The 26,809-nt window shown below is 31.4% G+C and overlaps 1 protein-coding gene across 5 annotated transcripts in view; it reads right to left on the reverse strand.

Annotated features, from left to right (window-relative positions):
• Nmdar2 (glutamate ionotropic receptor NMDA type subunit 2) overlaps positions 1-26,809 on the reverse strand; it is a 199,763-nt gene that overhangs the window by 157,433 nt on the left and 15,521 nt on the right. For 4 of the 5 annotated variants that reach the window (XR_013258467.1, XM_077415921.1, XM_077415922.1 and 1 more), the window contains exon 1: positions 6,829-7,127. The exons of the other annotated variant lie outside the window; for it this stretch is intronic. The gene's annotated coding sequence lies outside the window, so the exon portion shown is untranslated. Of the gene's footprint in view, positions 1-6,828; positions 7,128-26,809 lie in introns of those variants that run through there. 5 annotated transcript variants of the gene reach the window in all.

Genomic DNA, 26,809 nt, shown 5'->3' on the forward strand with positions numbered 1-26,809 from the left:
AGCAACCATTCCGGTATATCGATCAATAGCTCACTATATTAACGCTATACATTACGATGCGTTTGCACATATGAAAACGCGTATTTTAAAGATTACATATATCACCGGATTTAATATATTAATCCCTTTCTCTACTATATCGCTTCAAATGACATATGAAAGCTTTAACAGTCAAGCTAAACTGGAAGATACTCTTTCGCAGCTACTTATAATTAATATTATATTTTCTGTAATCTCGAAGATACATAATATTTAAAAAAAATTATAATCAAAACTAAACTTTGCCATTTTTTTACAATACAAAGTATTGTAAAGAACGTAGTGATTACACCACTTTAAAAGCTTTATCCTCCTCTTGTTAAAATTTAAATATACTTCAAAAATTGCTTTAACCAAGAAAAGAAACAATAACTTAATCTCTGGCATATAATCTTCATCATTGATACTATAAAAAAAATTTATTTCTCAATATTTCAAATAAAAAAACAAATGAATAACATTTTATTATAATATATATATGTATTTTTGGTCATAAATATCTTTTTATATTATAACATAAATTGTCATATCTCTCATTTTCCATGTTTAATAAAAGCTTAAAATTTTGCATAAAAGTATAGAAAAAATCTATTACGCAGAGAGTTAAAATTAGATCTTTCATTTACTATATTTTTCCATCAAACCAAAAGTCCGATGTCAATTTTATCTTTGTAATACTAATCGCGTTGCCTACTCTCTCTCAACTCTTTCAATTTCAAACAAAAAGTTAGTCATCAAAAAATGACTTGTATTTCGAAACCTCTCAATAGAGTATAAACGCATTAACGATGTTGTACCTCTCTCGACGATGCATGAAATTCAACTCTGAAATTGCGTTATGGCATGATTAATTTAATCAACTTTGTCTATCAACACATTTACGCTAACTACCGACGACAAGGGATCGTTAGATCTGACAACAAGGAACCATGCACCTGGGTTTAATTAACGACTACTTTTTTTACCATAACGATAAGGACTGGAGCAATCACTGCAATGTAACCTTGGATCTAAGAGATCCCTTATAGAGATCGCGGATGTCACTTCTCTCGGATGACGCAATAGATAAGACGTCGCAGATCAGACTCGTATTTCTTATAACACGTATCACGCGATATACCATTTAAGATGGTATAAGATACCATAGATATAAAAATGTTACCATTACTTTTTATATCAAACTTCCTTTTCTCTTTCCATCGAATAAATCAAGTAAATATTCGTAGAGAAACATTCGTAGAGAACATTGAGAAATTTAACTGAACATTACGTTCCATGCATGAAATTGTTTTGGATCAATAAAAATTATGATAATACCTAAATAGATGTTTAGCGAGAAATTTTTCTTTTTTAATAAAAAAAATATCTAAAAAAAGTGAGTTTTCGCTATTCTGCTCTATTTACCAAATATATGAGACTTTGTTCTTATTTTTATCATTAAAGATTACGTCTGGCTTCTTATTATTTTTAAATTAGATTGTATCTTGCTTTCACTGTTTGTTAAATGTTTATTGTTATACTATCGCTCACATAAAAATATGTATGTATGTATAATGAGTACATGTATGTAAGTGTCTGCAGTGTATTGAACTCGGGTCTGTAGGTTTGCTATTATAGGCTCAAACTGACTGTGCGAATCAGTCATCCCTACGGAAGGTGCATGAGTAATCATAAAACGAGACTTTTAACAGTGCTACATTTTTGCGTTTGAAATACAATTTCACATTTTCCCTTTAACCCGGTCGGTGTAATGGTCTTGTTTGTTGGTTTTTACGCGAATAATAAGCACCAACATGCAACACTTTTACACATTTTTCAAAATTCCTGCCAGACCTTTGTGCCGCGAGCGCGGCTTTGTGACTCTGGGGAAAATTATTCCAGCCGTCAGTTGCTCAATCATTATTATTTATCCCATCCCCTTTGTTGTCGTCAGTAGTTACGGCTGACGTTTCATTGATTGGTTGACTAGCAATTAATATTATTAATTCTCTGTCACCTCTCTGTCGAAGGCGCATATTATAATGTAAAAAAAATGCAGCCGCTTAAATTAATTCTTTCTTGATACCTAGATTTTTTACTGGGCATGTTCTTTCTCAATAATATTTTACTCGGTATTTAATTTTATGTACTTTCGCATAATAATTATATATAATTTATCGATCAATGATACAAATATCATTGACGACTATACAATAAATCCAATAAATATACAATAAATGTTAAACATCAATCTTAAATGAGCTCTCTCTTTCTCTCTCTTTCTCCACTTTCCATTTTCTATTTATTTTTCTAAACTGCACAATCAAGGATAATTTATCTCTAACCTTTGTATCAGCCTGTCATGTATTTCTCTTGACACGAAGATCATTAATTAACAACGTTAACCGCAGTTGTTGCCAAAGATAGGTGATTTATTACGACAAAAGTAACGCGAATATAAAACCACTATTCTTAGGCGAGCTCTTTTTCTTAACCATTTTCCAAAAATTTTATTTCCAAATAGAATAATGTATAATTTCCTTTTTTCTAGCATAATAAATACAAAATCTCTTTCTATTAGCAAGATTTTAAAATATTATAAATTATAAGATTAGATCCAATTATTTCTGTTATAAAACTATCAAGATTATATATAACTAGTAAAATATATTAATTAATTTTATTAACAAGAAATATTGACATATTCTAATAATTACTTATATGCCTATATGCATTTTACTTCAAAAAGATATCGAACATTAAACAAGTAAAAGATAAAATTCAGAAGAAAGGAAATCTGTTCACCAACCAGCTAGATAATTCTCCAAAATAATGTTCTGAAAAGATAGTCAGGCTTGTCAGCATTCACTGTATCTTTAGTAATTTCGTCCTTTGTCTTGAAGAGCAGTAGCTCTCGACTACGTACGTGACTTGTTCCTTGATTAACTCTGTTAATTGTTACAAAGGTATCACAGTTCCATAAAATAACAATAATCAAAAAGGACTAATGAAACAAACGCGTTGAAACAATGGGAGCTTAACTGTCAATGATATTTAGAGAATTATTTAAATCTTATTTTTAGAAGCCTTTATTAAATCTTCTGTAATGATAAATGTGCACATGTATTCATTGCATTTTGAATAGATTTTTAAAAAACCGTACAATCAATAACTGTATAATATGTACAATGTATTGTACATTGATCTACAACTTTATTTAAAAATTTGTTTATCGCGTTCATTGTACTTTTGAACGATAAAAAATTTGCATGTGTGGAAAAGCATATAGTGTATAATTCTACATTTTTTAAGTATTATTTATGGTTGAATAACGAACAAGCAAGATGAAACATAATAACGAAACTACATTGTAACACGCAATAAAATCAATTTCATTAATCAAACATGCCTTCGTTCGATGGTAAATAATTTCGCATAAGCGTGTTTCACCACTATATACAAACCGTTTAATATTCTCTTATACGGCTCTTTCATTTTGTCATTAATTCGCGCAATATATAATTTCAAAATTATTAATTAGTGTCATAAAATGATAACAGAAAGCGATAGCAAATAACCGATTTGTCAATTTAAGGATATAAACAACTTTCACCCCTAAATATACTTTCCAATTTTATTTAACAAAACAATAATTTATTCAAAAATTTAGTTATGCGAAATGCTTTTTAAGATTTTTAATAATAATTTTTTAAAACAATTTATAATTTTTATAAATTTAATTATATTCCGTAACAAAAAAATTACAAAAAAAAGAAGAGTAATAATATATGTATTAGATAAAAAAGGTTTCGAAAAATTATCATTTTACATTATAAACTGAATATAACATTTACTTTGTAAAATTATATTATAAAATATACAATGCTCAGAAATAAACTAACTCAAAATTAATAATCGTACACATATACACATTCATATTTTTATTTCACATTTTTTCAGGAAATATCTTACGATCCCGATTTTGGACCTCAAAATCGAGCTGTCGCACCATTAGGCCAATCAACTCTGACAGCGGCCACTCAAGCTTCATTTATTTAAGCACTTTGAGCCCTGTGTCCTTACCCTTCGGTTCGTTGGCGTATGTGGCTTGATAGTTAATTAATTTTTGTCGCTTAAATGTCCTTAGATCCTAAAGGACGACAATTTATACACCATTAATAGTAAATATTCAGCTGCCGTGTAATAAATAAAATCTTCTATGTGAGCATTACCGTCAATTATCAGTTAAAATTTTTACAAACAAGTAAACTTCACATTTTCAATTTAATAAATTTAGATAAATAATATATAAAAAATATAAAAATTTGTTCAAGTGAACAACGCATCAGAATAATTTACAAGATATTGTACAGCACAATTCGAACGTTTTTGAATATTAACAGTTAATAAGTATTACGTTTTTAAGTCATTAATAAATAGTACATAAATTTGTTTATGCAATACGAAATGCACAATAATATATTAGCAAAATTATTACGCCCGATAGAATAATAATACTGATAATAGATACTAACAAGACCGAACGTGAATCCCACTCGTCAGTTTTGCCGCATTCACGTTTAATCTAGAAAGTTTAGTGAGTCACAAGTAAATATCATCAGGGATGTGTCGAACCATATAACCGAGTAGCAACTCGTGGACTTATAACCACAAAATGCGCAATTAAAGTCGCTTTGACTGTGCTAAATGAAGGATTAAACTGTTCGCCCTTAATAATGTATAGTGCGGAGGTAAATCCTTTCCGCTTGCTTTCCATTGGTCTAGCTTTATTCAAATTAGTGTATAAATTTCTTGCACAAATGATCAATGCAATGGAACAGCGCACAAATTATCGTCAATTATAAGTGATATATGTTTATTATCATTATCCATTAAAATAATAACCTTGTTAGAACAGTAATTATCGCGAGAAAAGTGGGCGGTGGGTGGGGGAAAAGAGAGAGAGAGACAGAGAGAGAAAGAGAGAGAAAGAGAGAATAAATATTATTCTATAATATTTAGAGACAAGCAAATATTTTTATCCTTATAAATAATTGTAATACAAGTAATATGTGATTGTGCGTAAAATTTATATTAATCATCCCCGATTACGTAGAATTTATGACATGATTATTCTAAAAATAACATAAATAAATGCTTAATTAATAGAATATATATCTATATTAATTAAGAATTAAGCAAAGAGAAATTATTAAAATTTCGAGAACTTTGAAATGTATGCGTCATAAAAGAGTTGGGCATAAAACGATACAAAACTGTTATTCTTTGCTTGAAAAATAAATCATCATTGGCATCAATTTTGTAACATCTCACATTTTGCATTCTTGTGATTTAATTAATCCGAATGCTTTTCTTTCGAAGTGTGCAACGTCGTACGCACAAGAGTTCCACATTAAATAGAACGCGAATCGATACGCGATTGTGTCCCACTGCCAAGTCTTGAACAAGATTATCGAAACAGTGATAATTAACATTTAAATGTTTTCGTATACACTCTGTTATCTTCACGTTAATAGAAAATTGATCGCCCTGATTCTGTCACTCTTAACGACAGTATTGTTATTGTTATAGTGTGCAGATGAAATATGGTAAAAAAGCTGCGCGCTCTGACAATACAATGATAACGATCCCGTTAGGAGTTGCAGAATAAGAATGCTTGATCACTTTTTCCTTTCAAACAACATACTTCATGTGCTACTAACACCACGTTTATTAAAACTTCTCAGCAACGTTATTGCACATATCAGAAAACAAGCGGGATTATTTAGTCTTAAATAAATTCTTTAAAATCATTTTGCGATTATTACCTTCCTGATTATTTACTAAAATAACATCATTAGATACGAAAATTCCTTAATAACAACACCTATAAAAGATACTTTCCAGTTAAATTTTAAACTCAAATAATTAACAAAAATCAAGTAGCAGTGAATCGATTAGTTTATAGATTCTACAACATTAGGAACAGCTTCACAAAATTATTCTTTTTGGCTGTCTCACATTTTCGCGTACAAATTATTTTTTAACACTAATACTATATATTATGATAAATTCCTTAAACAAAATACGTAGTGATATAATATTTAATATTTTATTGATATAATTTATATTTTAACAGTTTTCCATATCATCAATAAGATTTTAATCTTTTGTAATTGCCTTTGAATTGTTCCATTATAAATATGCCCGCATCTCAATTGCAGTGTATCACTCAGCGATTTCATGCAAGCTTTCTAAATTAAATGCACTAAAACTCAATTGTTTACACATCTATATTCTATTGTCCAATTGTCAAATTAATAACAACGTGCAATGCAAAGAAATTCACTTAATTAGCACAGTTAAATTTAACATAAGAGATCGATTTATGCCCAATAATATATTTTTTCAAGATTCAGAGATAAAGATAGCTGTTTTAAGAACATATATATGTCCGCAAAACACAACGTTGCGCAAATACTTCCGAATTACGATCTCTCAATTTGTTTCCCTGTACATAATTAACGACGCTTAAGTCAAAATCGATAATAACTTTTCATCATTTATTAATGAAACCGCTTCTAACTTCTCTAAGTAAAACCGCAAGTCACATCGTCCATTTATTTTACACATTCCGCAAAACCACAAGGCCAGTTCTCTTCCCTACATACCTAAACTTAGTTACGTCAACCGTCCGGCGTCGATTTAACCATTCGCACACTAGTCGTCCCTTCCTCGAGACATGAATAATCCTCATGTGTTTCCCGATATATGTAAGTCAACAATTTTCTCACAAATAAATCGACTCACCCTTCATCATGTGACAGTTCGCCGAATCCTTGTCACGAAGGAATTACCAATAAACACTCTTCGACTCTTGAACACGTATGTGACATCCGTAGCCGTCGCGCTCCGGCAAAGTCGGACAAGTGATCGATAGTCAGACGAAAAATTTCAGCAAAGTCCTCAGAAAAATACGGAAGAAAATTTTCTACGTCGCGAGTTTCGTTGCGCGATTCGCGAGATAAGATTAACAGACGAAGATTAGGAAGAAGAACCGAGATGCCTTTCCGCGGAGAGACGCGCAGTGGCCAGTCGCAAAACGCGTACCAAACCCAACTGAAGAGCGACGATACTGTCCCCATGACCGCACCCCCGCTCCCGATTAAAACCACCCGCGCACGCGTTTCACCCCGAAACTCCGGAGTACAGTTCTGCGTCTTCGGGGCACCACCTCTCCGTATCATCCCGGCGTATGGTACCGGAGTGTCTTATGTGGATCACGATTGATCCCGTACATCGTAGGGGAGGCTACGACCCCATGATTTCCCTGCGAAACATGAGAATCGCACGGAAAACAATTAATTCGCGGAATATGTCCGAATATTTGGCAGAAGAATATCAACCGGAAACCGATATTTTTATGTATACAAAAAAACCAATATATATATAATTTTACTTTTTTTCATCTATAAATTTATATCAATATTTCTGTTCGATGGCTGTATGTGTGCTGTATGTGTAATGGACTATACTATCTTATAAATTTCAAATACATTAAAAAACAGTTTAAAATAAGCAACATAAAAGAGATGACTTTTTTATGTATAAAAATTATTAAATCATACAATTAAAAACAACATCTCCATATATAATGCTGATTAAATTTCACGATTGTGAAAAGGAATTGTGCATATTAAAAGAAATTATTTTAAACAAAATGTTTGTCTCGTGTTAAAATTTCATAAACATGTATTTTAACTTCTACAAAAACAAAATTTTTTAACGATATACGTATCGCAAGAGATCGCACTTTGTTAAATATGTATAACTGAATATATTTATATTACATTGTATGCTAATAATCTTTCCTTAATTATTTATTTGTATTGACTATTGAAATAAGTCGCGACGTATTATGCGACGTTTAATATGATTTTGTGGTACATTATCACGTTAATTAATTTCCGTAATAATACTGTTGATGACAGTATAAATTTCTATAAATTTCGATATTTGCTCCAACTATTCGCGTCACAATAACTTCTGTACGTGAGTTCGTACTTATGTTTCTCAAGGGAGGCTGTATAACGCGTTAACGCGTTAACTCACATAGTTAGAATATACATCCTTGAGGATTACTCCACCAGACAATGTCTACCCCATGCAACGAAGGAACAGTCAGAAATTCGAGCAAAAAGCATCGTCGGAGAATACAATGTAAAACAATGATAATGCCGACACGAGTAAGCTATCGTGAGTCTTTGTCTAAAAAATCAATGAAATTAATGTCCACTTTAATTTACTTGCAAATAATTTTTGACTAATACAGTATGGTTACACAAACATCGAAATCTTTCTTTGACCATGCTTTAACAAATTTAAAGATAACGAAAAAAAGAAATCTTAATAAATGTAAACGTGAATACTCATATAGTAGTTTTGTCAAATTAAAATCTCAAATCTTACAGATTACCTAAAGGTAATTTGGTAAATATCCCATGATGGTAAACAAGTTATAATAATAAAAATCCATGCTATCTGGTAGAAGCATTGTTCAAAGCTACGTCGAGGGATAACAGATATAGCTTATATAATAGTATCATTTATATGCCTCGACAGGACGGTGTTTCTCGTACGGAAAATTGCAATGCCTATCTGCGAAACTGTTTGGAAGGGGCAAGCAGAATGAAAAGGACCGACATCGATCCATACCGGTTGGATAACTACATTGCTCTACGCTGTTGTATGTCCACAATGTGAAGAAATACGAAAAATCGTCGATGCGTCTAGAGATTTTATCTCCTACATAATTCACAGAATTCCAATAGGATGTACATACCATCGTTTCTTGAAAGGCTTTTGTTTTCGACATCGTAACGCACTTGTCACTCTCACGATGGCCGGGAAAATACGACTTCTACAAAAGGCTTTGCAGTACAATTTACGGGTCATTGCATTTAGAACATCGAAACCGTGTTTTATTTTGAAGCCGATTAGAGAGTATGGGAGGCAAAAAAAAACGTAAAGCCATTTGCGTAAATATTGGATACCAAGATAGAGAATACGAAATCAGGACAGACTTGTGAATTACTTTGTAAAAACATGCAAGAATAATATTTTTATCTATAAATAGTAATATTCTATTTTCTATTAATATGTATATGCATGTGTTTTATTTAAAATTTATTGTTTATATAAGCCATTTTAATTCTTAGCAAAATACTGTAACAGACGTTGTAAGTATACAGAGTAATTTTATGACAACAATCATCATAACGCATTAAATAATACTATATCGATTTTTTTTGTTTTCGACGATTGACATCATAAATTCTTTATCAATTCTGCTAATAAACTACATTAGTCTAAACATTGACATGGGCTCGTATTTCTGGTTAACGATCGTATAATCCATGTATCCAAATTGCTATAGTGCGAGTCAGCCGTGGATATGCTCACGGTGAACTTTCTAATCGCCAAGAAACTATATCGAATTATAGTTTTAGTTAAACGCATGTTATCCGGCAGCAGAAGCAGCTTAGCTTCAGCGGTATTAGGTGTAATATAAGCCAACCGTCGCGGATGGAAGAGACCGTAACCCTTTCCTGATGAAATTCCGGAACTAATCTTTGAGTGTGCGATTTTAACTAAGTTCCACATCATAAGAGACCTAAGGCTCCCACGCGACATCGCATAACTGTAATGTCAGTCTGGAATATAGTAGAGTCAGCTAGGAGAATTCCAGTTTCCCTGTTAATCACCGAAGCTAATTAGCAAAATACCAATGGCGCCGACCAACTTCCATTTGTGAATAATCACGCGTGATATAACAATTATACACTTCGGCCGCATTCAACCTCAGCCTACCCCCCTTCCAAGCACATATTAATTAAGCAAAGTATTACGTGTTACAGCAAGAAATTAATTTGTAACCAGATATATGTATAATCGATGGCATCGTCGGGAAAAATATTATTGAAAAATATTATCTGAGATTTTAGTCGAGCATAATTGAAAATGGGCGATACAAGGAAAATATTTCTTCCTTAAAAGCGTGGCCAAATTATACAATAAATTATATCATTAAATTCACAAAACTTCATGAAGCTAAAATAAGTTAAGGTATATATCCTGAAACTTTGCAACTCAAGTTGATGTACGGTTCAACCCATATGTTCTACACGTACCATTGATTAATGATTTTAAGATATTCTAATGGCTTCCAGAGAACATGCATATATATGTATAACTCGACATATACCTATCAACCTTCACGAACACAAAGTCTGGAATAGCTAAAGGGCAAAATACCTATTAATCGCTTACCTCACATCAATTTCGAATCCTATTGGATGGTTTCACACATTATTACTTTTGTATCAATTGGTTCAAGTTCATATAAATTGTTTGAAGTTTATACAAATTGCCTCCACGATAGCAAATATCTATATCCATACGTTTATTCACAGGAACAATCAACTTGTTAAATCTATTTCGTCGTCTCAACGAAAACCGCTATACTACCAACATCACCACCGCTATCCGTAATCGCTTGTTCATGAGTAAACGATCGTCAGTGGCATGAAGAAATGCGAGATGCTGCAAAATCCAGAATCGCAGCTGGTGATGATACTCATCAGGAATGCTAAATTCGCAAATTAAAAAAATTCCATTAAGACAATGCGTCGAAATTATGAGCGCTTTGAATTTGGTAATCTCTGTTTAGATTCATAATTGCAGATTAATTTTATACGTGTATTTTACGCTTGCAATAAAATATATGTCTAAAAGTTGCGAGAAAATGTATAAAATTACATAGTAGAAAAAAATATAATATATTTTTATACAATCGATAAATCATTGATACTAAATAAATCATTGATTCTAAGTACTTTTTTCTTTGAAGAATGTATAATATTCATATATGCATAAATTTCAATATTAAATATTTTCAACGTATTAAATTTTTATTAGACAAAATTTCTTTTTTGCATCAGAATATAGTATTGTAATATATTCAAGCACATCTATTATGTTATTAATTTCAAATCGCAGTACTGATAAAATCGCATCTATATATTGGCGAAAGAAATCAATTTCCGTATAATATACCTCCATTCAAGTTTTAGTGAAGAAGACAGAAAGAGACATATTTTGCTACTACATATAAGAGATCCAACAAAGATAGTATCACAGTTAAACAATCATCAAGAATCATGAACCTTCGACCACCTACGGTAGTCAGTCTGACAAAAACATGATCCCCCTCATCCGCATTTGGCGATTCTCGTTGGGATATGTTCCAGAGAAAGGATGCATCCCAAACGCCCCTTCAACGACATTGAACTCATTTCGGCGAAAGGGCGGTGCTTTTTACTGAAAGATACTTCGACGACTTTCGGAACTGCAACAGGTACCTGTTTTCGAGGAACCGCAAATCTCTGACCTTCCGGCGGCGACAAAAGTTCTTAAGGAAATTTACTCATCAATTAATGGATACTGGAAAGCGGCGACACCTTCTTATGAATTCGTTCACGCGATTTCATTCGAAGCGAACCTCGTTGAAAGTTTCATGCAGCTCGTATTATTGATGGGATTGGATGCAAATACAGTCAGGTGGTGACAGAACGCCGGTCTTTTGCTCTTTTTCCGGGAATTCATTTACATGTAATTTCGATAGAGACAAAAGCTGCAATATTAAGCTTTTAAAACCACCGCGCTACTACGTGCATAAATAAGAGAGCTTCAGTACACTGCGATCGTCGCATGAGCTATTTTTCTTATAAAACATTTGTTTATTAGAAAATATTGCTGGACTGTTATATGTGTTCTTTCAATGCTACAGCTGTAAATAAATCATATATATTAAAATATAAATTTATACATATATTTATATTTTAATATATATAAAATCAAGTAGTACTTTTACATTTAAATTAAAAGTTATTAGATAATTATGTAGCAATTATATATACGCTATTACTTTTCAAAATTGTTAAATGTTTATAATACAATATCAAAAACAATATAGGTATCTATTAAAACTGATATCACTTTCCTCCTTTTCAATTTAAAAAGTATTTGAAATTTTTTCTCTTTACGTTTACGCCAAAACTTGTAAATCATTATTATACATGAATAATAGAATCGCGTATGATATATGATTACAATGTTACTTATCAGAAACGGAGAATGGAAGAAATTTATGACGCAATTCCGTGACTCAAAACTTGGAAAACGTCTCAGATAACTGCTCAGTAAATTTCCTAATCGGAACACGAATATATTTAAGTGCAATTAGTATCGCGTAAGATCTACTTGACGACATATAAACGACGTATAAATACACGATGTAACTTCATTATTTTGCTTGTGTAATTTCGCACAAAGTTCCGCCCCCAAGTTTTCCGTTCATCTTTTATATTTGGAATATAAGTACATCGAGTTTTTTATTTCACGCTTGCTGCATTCACGGTCACGCTACGTTAAAACAAAAATCCTATTCATTGTAACACTTGATGCAGAATCAAAAAACGACAGCAACTGAATGTAGTACGTTCCCGATTAACATTGCTGAAGTTATATTTTCGCTGAATTAAATCAATTCTCTTTTAATTTCCCTCCATACGTATTTGACGCTTTGGTATTCAGAGGAAATAATAGGAATTTTTTCATTTAGCGTTCGCACTTTACTAATGGAATATTGTGTTGTAAAAGTTATGTAACAGAAATTTATAAAATATGCCCGCAAATCTTTAACAAATGAATTTCATCGCATAACAGTGATATCGCTATAGAGATCGCTCGATTATCCTTAGGTTTTTAGCAGGGGCATGCGCATAAAAAGGACCGGATTTATATGACTAAATATAAACGCAAATAAATAATAAATGTGGTTAGCAATCTATTTCCTCCATTAGCAATGTACCATATTTTTTCATCTATATATTTAGAGTGTCATAAGCTTATTCTATTTAAAAATATTTCTGTAAAATGTGTGTGACGTTTATAATAAAATATGTATCAACCCAAATCAAAATATCCAAAGGTTAATGTCATGTACGCTGTCTAATATAATTATTTTTGCTCACTATCTACTTTCATTTTAAATGTAACTAAAATACGTTACATTAGATAAACTGTAGATAATTGAGGAGATAAACGCTTCGTTTTCTGCAAAAATTTGAAACAAATTTACGTTGTATCATGAAACTTTTAAAGACCTAAAGAGTGTGGAGAAAACATTTGCTATATACATATAATCACTGTGCTATTTCGTTAATACTACTTCGATCACTGTGGCAATAAAACAATTATTTGTTATTATAAATCTCTTGAAATTATTACGCCTTCAAATCATTTTTTAAGTATCATTTTAAAGTATCATATAAATCCAAAATCGCAAAATAAAAATTCATTTGGCAGTTTGGCGATTCCAGTAATTAAATATTTTAGCAAAACAAAGAATATTTTTGCGGTATTTGTTGAGAAAATGTACGAAAAGTGAATGACAAACGTTTAAGAGAGCAATCAGAAGTAATTTGACACCTATTTCGAGTGGTGTGTTCTTTACAAGCTCGTCTACGCGCGTGATGGGAATCGCGACGTATTAGGAAAGGGCGTGGTCCGTTCTATCTTTCTGTTTCAGAGCACGATCCTCCATCGTTTTCGAATGCAGACTATGAATAGCTTTCGGCAATCGATGCGGGACTCATTGCAAACCACTACATAACAAATTGACGTGTTTAACAAACTTATTGTTAAACACGTTTATTTATTTATAGACCGCTCTGTCAGCAGTCAAAATGTCTAACAGTTATCAATGAAATTAGCCGACGGTCATATTGTTGCCAATAGCCGTAGATTTAGTTACAAGCACGAATCCGTCAACTCTACATAATAAATTTTACGATGCTATCGATTCAGTTACTTGTATCGGAAAATAGCTTCCTCCAATATTAAAGTTACTGTGCTTTCGATCTCATTATATCTATGTACAATATATGAAGAAAACCTATTAAAACTTTTCTTAAACGAGCATGTTTTTAAAGACATTATCTATATTTTCCTTATAGCGTTACATGTTATGACAAATATGCAAAAGAGAAATATACTTACTGATTTATTTAATTTACTTAATACAAAAAATGTAAATAAAAATAAATTAAAATTAAAAAAAATTGTTCAATAAAAAAAATTTTTTTGTATAAATATTTAAACATTTAATGGAATTTATAAAAAATTACTTTTTAATTTCAAAATAACTAATAACTCTTTTACCAATTTTCTTGTTCTCCAATTACAAACCAGAATCGAGAATAAATGATTTTTCAATTTACATTGTTTCCTTCATTTCATATACTTTATTTATAAAACGTTATTCATTTGTTTTATATGTGCCGTAAAACATGTTATTAAAATACTTTTACAAATATTTTCAAATATAAAATTAACAAAATATATTTATCATTAAATTAGTACCAAAATTATATAATATAATAATAATAAAAGTAATAGCAAGTGTACATCATGAATCAAAGACAAGGTTACACGATAGAAAGTCCGATTACCACAACGATAATTAATACACATAGTTAAAATTCCAGAAAAACTCGCTTGCAATTATGCATAAAATTATCATGAGCCATATTAATTAATTTCCCAATTAACCCAGATTTGCATATTAAAATATTTAATATGTAATTTGCTACTTTTAATAGTATGTTACAAGTTCAATATGCAAAATATACAAAATAATATGGTAGTGTGTGTACGTGCGCGTATATATGAGTATGTATGTAAAATACAGTAATTCTTCTGTGGCTTTTCTATATGTATAAAAATTATTTATATTCAGAAAGAGGCATTGAAATTAATTTCGAGTGTAAACGTCTCAAAAGTCTTTAAGCCATTTCTCATAATTTAATTTCTTCGTTGTAGATAATTTTAATTTTATAATCTCTGCGAAGAAAAGTTTCCATTTATTTCAACGAGACATTAGAGCAAAATTTATCAATTGCTTTTTTTTCAACGACCGACGATAACATCCAAGCTCTAATTAGACTGTTCATACTTTAATTTCTAGATATAGTAAACCTCAGCAAGGAAAGAGAGCGTATATTAATTTAAACATAATCCTCAAAAAATAAAAACGAGTTGCAAAGAGCGATTTCATTACCAGAAAGAATCGTGGAAAAGCGAAAGAAGATAGCGTCATCTTTATTCACGAAATGTAGCTGCATTTTGATTGCAAAACTGAGACGTCGGAAAACAGAAAATAACGGGTTAAATTTGAAACCGGAAAGAAAAATTATTTTCGTAAAAAATGACGTATTTTAATGTCTTAAAACAGAGTAACGTCTATTCGCATATAGAAAAAATAGAATGTATTTAATGAAATATCAAAGATATAATATGTGAGTGACGAAAAAAGATGTCGAAATTATACAATGTTGTACTGAATATGCATAATACGTAATACGATGAAAATTACCGCGTACAATTTGCGCGAGAGAAAGATCATAAAAATGAACAAGATGCGAAGAATGAATGGAATGCGCATTCACGCACAAATGCTCGAGAAAAATTGGAAGATGTATTACCACGAGGCACAATAACAAAGATACATCCTTAGTAACGTTTTTCTGAAATATATCAGACAAAATAAAATTATGTTGAGATACTTGCATCTTCTCGAAGCCTTTGCGAAATATTATTTTTTGATAACAATTCGATTTGAAGATATTACTTTCAAATATAGTTGCTTATGATTATTGATTTATTAAACTGATATGAGCTGTATAAATAAAAAGCAAATAAGCAATAATAAAACGTATATTAGAATATACACAGAGAAATGTTCAAATTCATTATAGACCTATCTTCATCCGCCATATGTCGCGTACGTGTCTGTATTTATATACGCAACCGAATCGCGTGCAATGCATCTTCACGACTTGCATTCCGCATCGCTGGCATGTTGTGTATCCACGAGATAACGAATTTCAACGAATGAAATACTTTAAACATGTGACTCAACGAATAATTTCTGCCACAAATAAATACTCTACCCCAATCTCTCCGAATTCGTCACATGGTCACTATTATTTGTTTGCACAGCTGTCGTTATGAGTATGCGAATGAAAAACATTTATGCACAAACAAATATTGTTGTTCTCTCGGAAGTAGAAAAATCTATCCTTGCTAATAACGCAAACTTATTACTTAATAAAAAATACTTAATGAAAAATATATGTGTGAAATATATCAAAAGCATTTAGATTAATTGTGTTATTTAAATTAAGTATTATAGTTTTAATAAAATGTGTGTGTAAATTAAAATAACTCGGATAATAACATCAGTTATTATTTCAATAAAAAAGAGACAATGCTAAATTAATTTAAAGTTTTAATTTATTTCGAATTTCAAAGCTAATCATTTTAAATCAATCAAACCCAGTTAAAATTCATACTTTTAATAACATTTAAGTAACTTATTCTTTAAAGGAAAAAAATAATATACTTTTTTGTAAAAACAGAAATATATAATGTATATATAAATTGTAAATAAAAATGTTATATATGTACAATATACACACACACACACACACACACACACATAATTTCGTTTCTGTACAATTAAAAATTTAAAATTATAAATTTATTTTAGAAATTATTCTCGATTTATATTTTGTAAGTAATTTAGGAAATCGTTACGTCATCTGCGTGTGAGTCAAATAAAATCGTCAAATCCTCTTTGTAGGATGTCATTAGGTCCATGAAAGGTCGCGGGTATTAACGTAAACCAAAATAGCCACAAGTCCACCATCGACACTTACAATATCCCAACTGAATAGCATACCCTAAAAGCAGAAGAGCATCGCTTTGCGACCGTGCGCGATTTACGAGGGAGCAGACGACCACGAACTCGCCGCATTTTCCAATCCCGCGCAGATGTCAAACTTTAATGAAGTTTGCCGAGCCTCCAGTCACGTACGATTTACAGAAGATCATGACACGCCACGATTTCTGACTATCCTTATAACCGCTCCGGATCGAAATATGTACGCTGTCCTGCCATAGCGGCAGGCGTGTTTATATAGTGACACATGCAAACATCGCCGCAAAGATATTGCCCGAGGGTGAAAAGCTCTTTGCTTCGTGAGAACGTTTCCACGATCCTTTCTAGCTTGTCTCCGCTAAAACGATCGCCGATTTGACGATACCATTTGCACAGCCTTACGCCGCTGCCATTGAAAATTTCTCACGCTGTACATTATCAAGATGTCTCAAGATGTCTTTCTAAATTTCGAAGCATCGTCTGATATTGCACAATGTGAAGTGTTACACTGAAGTATTATAGATTTTATAATCTTAACTTTTCTAATACTTGATTTTTGGAATTTTAAGATGACAAAATTCTTAAACTCGTACTTTCTTGGAATCACATGCACATGAACATTTCGAGATTTTAGACTTACAGACAGGTATTTATTATATTTACAAATATATAATCCTCAAATTTCAAAAACTCGAATATTAAATTTTTTAATATAAAATAAAATTATATTGAATAAAATAAATACTGCAAAGAAGTCAATGTAACGAAAATTTTCATGTTATTGATAAATTAATTTGTTATGTAATTACTATAACTTATTCTTATCCTTATTTCTTATTTTTTTTCTTTTTCTTATTTATTTTTACTGTAATTTTTCCATATTTTAAGTATTTTTGTATAATCAAGAGACACGGCAGTGTAAAAGAGTCACGGCGGTCTCGCGCTGCGCGTGTACTTGGCGCGAGACCGTCGTGACTCTTTTATACGCGAACGCACGAGTTGCAAGAGTACCCAAGATTTTGAGATCTCAATAACGAGTGAACGGATCAAGTTCTATAGTAGGCTTGATCGATAGCTTGGTATATACTTTACTGAAAACGGAAGGAATTTAAGAAAAACTATGTTTTTTCTTTTCTTTAACTAACTTTTGCGTATATATGTATATATCTATAACTTTATTTTTCCAATTAACATCGGAAAATCGAGCTCTTTTCTAGGTTAACAAACAAACCTCCAATCGGCAATAAAAGAAATGAAGCAAATCTATTACGCTCGAGACTAAGACTAATGGTGAGCAATGGTTGGCTCTAATGACGGTTAATAATTATCTCTTCAATTATGTGTTCACATTAATCGCATTATGCTCAGTAGATTGATTAAACGAATTCTAGGAATACACGAGAAAATTACGCTAAAAATTTAATAACTAATAGTACGGAATTACAAGTCATGAATATTATGGCGCAGACTTCATTACATTTCAGCAACGAGACTAACGAAAGATTTCTAATTAAAAAAAAAAAAAACAAATAATTCTATTAATATTGTTGTTCCAAAACTATTTGCGTACATGACTCTTGCATATGTTATTCGTATATTTTCTCACAATTATTATAATTAAAGAATAATTATGTTTATCTCACATAATTATTGTAATCGTAATAATTGTTGCGAGTTGCCTCGTATTATAATTGTATAATATTCCTACAGTAACTGAAATTTCCCATGCTATTTTAAAAGGAAACACCGTGCTAGAATAGTAAATCACTCGAATGATAAAACATTCAAATAGCGAATGCTCGGATAATGGAGGCCGTAATGTACTTTTCTCTCTAATGCCACATTCGAAACAGATTCCGACGGCGAGAATGTCGAGTGCGTTCTCAATAAATTATATAAAAGCGGCTTATTTTTGTTTCCCTAATATATTGGCTGCTGATGTCTAAACGCGTCAGGTCAAAGAATAAAATTCGGTTACGGAAATGTGAAATCATATACGTCAGTGAGTAACACATTGGTAAACTCATCGTACTTGTGTTAACACATAATGCTGTGTCAGGTATATTTGGAACTACCGATCATGCACAATAATAAGAAATGGTGTTTGCAACTATAATTATCACGATTTGTAAAAATTCGTGTTAATTTAATAGTCCATGGCCCATCACATTAGTTACCTGTCTAACGGTTAAGTAATGGATAATTGACCTAATTCGATAATACTGCGAATACAAATCGGAATTAAATTCGAACATGCTGCAATGGCATAAATAATAAATCGCAATTAATCATTTCTCCGATATTTTTCAGATTTTTAGATTTGTGAGAGTCTGGGGAAATTGGGTGCACTCTCTGTTTTTATGTTACCGCACATGAAATTTATCAAACGGTTTTATGAGCATTTGTTCGTTTTTTGTTTCTCTTCTGTTGTGAAAAATTGGTAGTTATTTATTTTATAATAATTTAACAAGTTTCTTAGCAATTCTTTATGTAATTTCATAGTTTGTAAGATTATTAAGATTATATCTCTTCTCTCTCTCTCTCTCTCTCTCTTTTCTCTCTCTTTCTCTCTTATTGTTAATTAATTTTAATGTGTAATTAAATTATTTCCATTATTTAGTTATCCAACATCCTATTTTACTTAAGTTAACTTTTACAGTATTTAAACCCCAAGCAGCATTTTGACGTCCGCCCGACGTTAAGATAAACACACTTAACGTTGGTATCCAACGTTTTTGCTACGTCGTTTCAACCCTCTTTTGCACTAATTTGGGGAATCAAATTTAGGTTGTACCAACGTTGGAATCCGACTTATATAAGTTAAATTGAGGTTACATTTTTTCCACCAGTTTTAACGTTGGTATGTAAACTTTGATTTTGTACACTCTGCTAGACCTGAGGTTATTTTTTCACAACGTACATTTTAGGTGTAGTTTTCGTGCTTCCATTCAAACCATATGACGGCATTGGTGTAATAAATGTATCATAATACGTACTTATCAATTTGGCACAAATAAAATGGCTTTATAGGAAAAATATAGTTTGCGCAGTCTTTGATACTATTGTAATTTTGCCATAAATACACGAACCCAGCACTGAAATTGTATAACAAAACCCACTTTATTGATAAATGTGGAAATGATAGGTCAAAATTAGACGAATCCTTTCTAAAATATTCCAATTTACTAAATATTCTAATAAATAACTAAAATTTTCCAAAGTGTAGATTTTAATTTTTTTTCATCAAAATTACTTTTAAGATAAATATGTTGTCAAAACTTTAACAACAGATATTATATAAATGCTTTAAATTGTTAATAAAGTGCGTTAAAAAATTTAAATCTAAATATACTGGAAAATGGCGGATTATTTGCCTTCCTCTTTGAGGAATGAAAATGGCGAAGTCAGCGTTCCACACTATATCAAACTTTACGTAGTAAAAGGTGCGATAAATTCTACTAAAATTTGTCTTTTCGTATAAAATAATTAACTTTTTCCGACTTTTCCAAACTAAGTAGTATACCACTGTAGGCAAAATTGTACCTATATTGACTAAAAGTCTTAACAAGGTCGCCAAACTGACTTAACATGTCGATAAAGTATTAATTAGTTGAAAATTCTATACTAGATTTGCGAATGAGTCGTATATCTTAACCAAATCCGACCTATGCAATACCATCTATATGGTGATCTAGAGCATGGTTATGGCAGCCGTGCAGCCGAGCAAACGCGCTCTCGAGCTGTGAACCGCGCGACGCGCGCGCGTTGTTTCCCGACGACGCGACGATAACCGCGTGAGATGAAATGGACCGGTTCGGCCGTGGATCGTCAACATTCGTCGCATAGTCCTCATAGCTCACGCACGACGCCGCGAATTGCCGTCGACGATGCCCGCTTGACGCAGCAGTAATCTGCTCTACATTTTTTTAGGCAGAATTTGTTACCATTTCTCGCGATTTCTTAACGTCAGTCAGAAATGACCACAGGCGACGTTTCACAACGTTAGCGTTTTACAACGTTTGATAACAAAACGTTGGTTTACGTTGGGAATTACGTATTGAAGTCGCTCGAAAAGTGTAGTGCAGAGTATAACGTCAGGCGAACGTTAAATATCTTAACGTCGGGTAATAGGACTTAAACTGTTTCGAATTTGACGTTGGGAAAGTGATAAAAAAAAGCACGTCGTAATTTTAACGTTTAGACAACGTCCAAAGAACGTTAGTAATTATAAGTTACATTTTATAACTTTCTTGAACCGCTTACAACGTTGTGATTAGTAGAAAAGTAGTCCTTAGTCGGAAAGTTAACCGAAAAATGCTGCTTGGGACAGTGCGATAGAAATTAATATAATTAATGTAAATTGACAGTTTTTGCTTCTTGATTATGTTTTCCGATAACAATATAGCAGAAAGTTGAATTGGGGGACAATGAAATCTATATATCGTTATAAGTATGTACATAACACATTATGTACAACACATTAAGTTATTAAAAAATTCGATAAACCCGTAAATAGTTTGCAAATTTTTCTTTCTTATTGATCAATTATTTGCTCTCTTTCAAATATTTTCTTTTGACAATAATTCCAGCTTTCCTGTTATCTACAGACAATTCTCGATAATTAGTAAAACAGAAAATAAACCGAAACTCACACAGAACTATAGATTCTAAATCAAAAGAAACGGGCTGCTATCAGTAGTAATTTCTTAAGTCGCTAGTTTACAATAGGTTTACAATTATGCCGTTGGGTTCGTGGATTTATTCACGAACTTTTAATCGGACTCAGCTCACGTCTAAGTGAAGGAAAATGTAAATCGTTCTCATTAATTAACTACGGTCACGAGATAAGTGAAAACAAATATTTAAACTGGAGGACAGCGTATATGCGCGATGATGAAAGAGAAGAAATGTATCCAGTGCGAATAATAAATAGCTACTTAGAATTCCTACCAGCCAAATCTGCAGATGAGCGAAGAGGATGTAAATGACATCTGTTATATGTAACCTAGTTGCTTAAAATAAATGTCTTTAGGCGCTATAACTCTGAAAGTTATGTTAACCCTTATCCGAGCAAGTTATTTTTCAAAAGCAAGTGGATCCCATTATTCTTTTCTTAGAAAAGCTTGTGTCAAGAATGTCGAACATGGCAAATTTGATAAAAAAAAACTTAAATCCTCGAAACTTTCTTATTCCTTCGGCAATGTTCAAAGTAAAATTTCAATATCTTACTATTGTCTATTACAATGACGAGTAAAAGCCTGAAAATTTGTAATAAACAATTTGTTAAAAAATAACTTAAAATTATATAACGCATGATTTTAATAAGATATTACCAGTCACATGAAAGATGCCCTTATTTGTTTATTATAATTATTTAAAAATTAAATTTCAATTATTGTTAGTAAAGTTTAAATTATTGTCAAAGTTGCATATCCGATAGATTTATAATATGTACAATGGATACTGATGGTGATCATCGTGGACTTATCCTATTGATCTGTTTTACCTCTCTGCTTGGTGTAAAGCAGCAAGTATTGCGGACCTTGTTGACCAATCGCCTATGTATAACGGACCGATTATAGTAAGCGCTGTATTTGGTATCGAGTTTGTTATCCCAATAAGTACTTAGTAGAATTAAAGCTTCTAATCGCTTCAGTTCACCTGCTTGTTTGTTATCTCCTTGTATTAGCGCGATGTTTCGATAATCTCGGGATTTAAACCCAGCAGTTATACCCATAACTTCATTTAAAACAAAACGAGCTTGTTAATAGAATGTTTTATTTCCTTGTTTTTATTGTATTTTACTAACCACCATCGCTCGATTCTAATAACGACTGTAAATTGGTATTTTAACTAGTGTTACTTATAATGTATAGATAGATACGAAAGTACGTTTAACATAAATTTTGGAGCATATATCTCTGCATAATAATTCATAAAAAAAAGAAAAGAAAAATATTCGAGGACCTTTTTCTTTAATACAATAGTCTAAATAAAATACAATTTAGTAGAATATAATAACATATTATGCACGTTATATCATATTTCTCGAATTTTATATATTCATACTTTTTAATACCAATAATCACGATATGCGAAAATACATAAAGTGTTTCGCTTAAAATACTCCCGAACTCGTTATATGCTACACTCTTTTATTCTTTTTCTAGCCATCACATGGTTTCTATCAAGTTCTTTTTTATCTCGTGGTAAAATTCGATACATCACGAGAGATTGCAAGTCACCAATGAATCAGTACGAAAAGTTCTCGATTGACATTTTCAGAAACGTACATTTAAAACGAGAAAACCAATCAATGTAATCGACGACGGAACGGTTAAATTGGAATTCCAGCATACTTTTCTATTAGTTCTCGCGTGAGTCCTTCGAGTTTTAAGTGGCATGGGAAATATTGCTCGGAATTTCGTCGTTGTCATCCAATAGAAAATCGAAAGTGCCAACAAACGTATTCCAATAACGCCGCGCTTTTGTGCAACCTGCAGAGGGGTGCAACTCACACACAAAAAAGAAACTATTTACATCAGTAGACGTCATTGCTCACGAATCCTGAAAAGTCTGCTGCATTTTATTTTTGACAGTAACCAAAATTGTCCTAAACAGTGAGAAACAATATATCATCAAAATATAAATATTTTTAATAATACGCGTAATATTTTATATGACGGTAATTATAGTGTGTAAATTATTTTGTCAGAGTGCTCTCAAGTATTTCAAAAGGTGAAAGATGCGTTGCCGACAATATACACGCGTCGATTCTCATCGTCGTAACATCCGCGAAAAAAGGTGAGAACGCTGCCGGAAATGATCTCTTCTACGACGCGCTAATGACTCTACCACTCTCATCTTTTAGCGTCACGACGGCGCGGCGGTAATGTGCGCGAAAGACGCCGACACTTCGTGGCCAGCGTTGTTCGCGTTATGAAAACCGGCAATGTATCGTATTTATTAAAAACATATACGAGAAATAGGTATATATGAGAACATACGCGATGTATACGCGAAGCACACGCCATATCTTGACGGAGCAATCTCGCTGTGATACTGATGTTTCGTTGCTTTATTTTTCTTTATGTTAGAGTTTCGATATATACTACTTTTGCTATTAACGCATTATTATGTTTTTTTTCTTTAATCCAACTAACTCTCATGCCAAAATAAATCACATTTAAACTATAAATACAACAAAAGAACGTTGTATAAAGCCATTAAACCATGACTGTGACCAATTAAAACAATTTTGGCTCTAATAACATACGTATAATTAAAAAATTTATTTGAAGATTATTGTAAGTCTACTTATAAATCACGAATATTCTATTATGATCTATATATTCATGGCAATATTGCAACTATTTAGAAAAAGATACAAAAAGAAAGATATAATATTATATTGTTCTATATAATATTATGATGTACTAGTAATTAACAAAACTTGTCTTAAACAATTTGCCATAAATGTTACTCTCGTAATATTCCGTACTATAAATTTACTATAAAATATATCATCAGAATCACTAGAGATAACATAACAAATATGCATTACAAATCGCATTCAGTTGAAAATCATATCTTGCAGCAATCACATAAAACAGAAAACAACAAGACTTAACAGGGTAATTTATTTCCGCATATTATTAAGCATTAATTTAATTCTCGTGAACAAACCAAGAAACAAACGTTATCAATTTTAATCGGAAGTGAAAGTGATTAAATAAAATTCAGTGATTCTAATGTATAGTCAAATAAATACAAACTTTAAAGTAAAACATTCCAGATTAAAGAAATTTAGAATCAGAAACTGTATTGTTGCGAAATACAAAAATATATGTAAAGATAAATATCTATAATATATTTGTATTTCTTGCACCATACAAAAATATGCAAAATAAAACTTAATAAACTTTATGTATTTCACAAAATAAGAACATGATAAAAATGTATTGTAATTAAGATAGACGGATCGACCGCAAAAGTTTTTTTCTAGAACAGAACGTCCTGATTTTTCAACTGACAGCAAATACTTATGGTGACAGGGACTTAATTAAAATAATTATTAGCTGGATAGACTAGAGCGTCACCACCATCCTAGGACGGAATTGCGTGGCAATTTTCTTTGTGGACTAAAAGGTAAAGTTCAAAAGGTGTCCATCAAAAGGAACCCTGTCGAAGACGAATTTCAAAGATGTCGCGAAAGTGGAGCTTAAATCATGTCGAACAGAGAAGTTGAGCTACGAAGGCAACCATCTATTTTATCCTAATTCAACTTGGACGATATCTTGAATGATTCAGGACGCATCTCTACATGCATGCCTTTGTTAACAATTTTCCTCTTTACTGCTTATACGTACTAATATGTATATTATTATAACAGTATTTACTAATATATTATTATAACCGTATTTATGCCATCAATATAAAAATTTAAGAAATATTTAAGTATGCCATAAAACACGCATAAACATTTTATTTTAAAAACAAAATTATAAATTTAAATGGAATAATTAAAACCGTCAGTTTAAATAGATTAACGTGACTTCTTAATGTTCAAATTAATAACTGTTAATGTTAATTAAAAATTAAAACTATTTATTATAAAGCAAATTGTTGAAAATGATAAGCGTTTTAATATTTAGTCGATATAATAAAATTATTTTAATTGATCTTATATTTTTTCTATCGAAAATATTACATTGCAAATAACGCTCTTGTGTATTACTATTTATTTAGTATTGTTTATATTTTTACTAGCATTTTTGCATTGATAACAAACATCAATATGACAACTCTATTGTGATTTAATATAAAACAAACGCGTTTAAAAAATATTGAAATTACAATAATAAACAAATCGTCTAGTCTCCATAAATCATTTACAGCATTTTACAAGTGTTTTCATGCTTCTGTAATATTTAAGCAGTGAATATATCTACGATTAAATAAAATTTGTTCAAATTTGTTGAAAAATCTATAGATATTTAAATATTTTTAGCTAACTCTTCAAATTTATTCCACAAGTAGAGAAGTGATTGCAAACTGCTGACAAATTTAGCCTACGTAAGTTGATCCCCAATTCCAACTTTCAACGCTCATTGTTAGAAAAGAAAAAATCTCAAGTTTCTTGGAAGTATGAAATGCGGAAAATGTGGCATCAGCGATAACCGATGTTTTTCAACCACGAAACCACTGTTCTAAAGCGAAATGATCAGAGACGTTGGAATATCTTATATAAAACGCGTATAATAGAAATAAAACTAATCGCCATAAAATTTCCTAATCTTCGTGTAATTCTTGCAAACGTTTAATAATTATAATGGTTTGATTTAAATAATATTTAATTTAAAATAATTAGAAAGTTCAAATTGATATATCTTTTATTTATAACTTGATTTTTCTTTTGTATGTAATTACTTTCAGTTTTTACTATTTCATCATGTGAGATCATCCTCCATATACTTTTGTCGTTTCTTTTTGCGTTAAATTACTAATAATTTTCACATTTCTCTATAGAATTATCGATCTTGTATACGAGATTCGAAAAGTTCCCAAATTTTATATTTATATGTAATTTTTGGATGTTTACTCACAACTTCTTCAGCCTCCTATCTCTTTCAAAATATATTCTTTCACGGTTGATACTTTACTCTCAATGCCGTTTCCACTTCTGATGGAAGCAGTTCTGATATGCGCTTTTTGGAATCGCATAAGTCTGCTGTAAATCTTCTTTGATGTCTTCAAGTGTCGAATCCTTTTGGCCTTTCAACGTAATTTTTGTTAAAAAAAAAAAAAAATTTGCAAAGTCATATCGAAAAACTGTCAGAAGAAAAAGACCTGAACTGTAGAAAAATAATTCATGATTCCTTCACCACGACAACGCACTCGCACAGGCATAGGCATCGCTACTGAGACACCACTTCTGCACCAAACAAA

This window comes from Temnothorax americanus, unplaced genomic scaffold (genome assembly GCF_048541705.1).
Source record: "Temnothorax americanus isolate GAGA-0224 unplaced genomic scaffold, ASM4854170v1 Scaffold4, whole genome shotgun sequence".
NCBI lineage: Eukaryota > Metazoa > Arthropoda > Insecta > Hymenoptera > Formicidae > Temnothorax > Temnothorax americanus.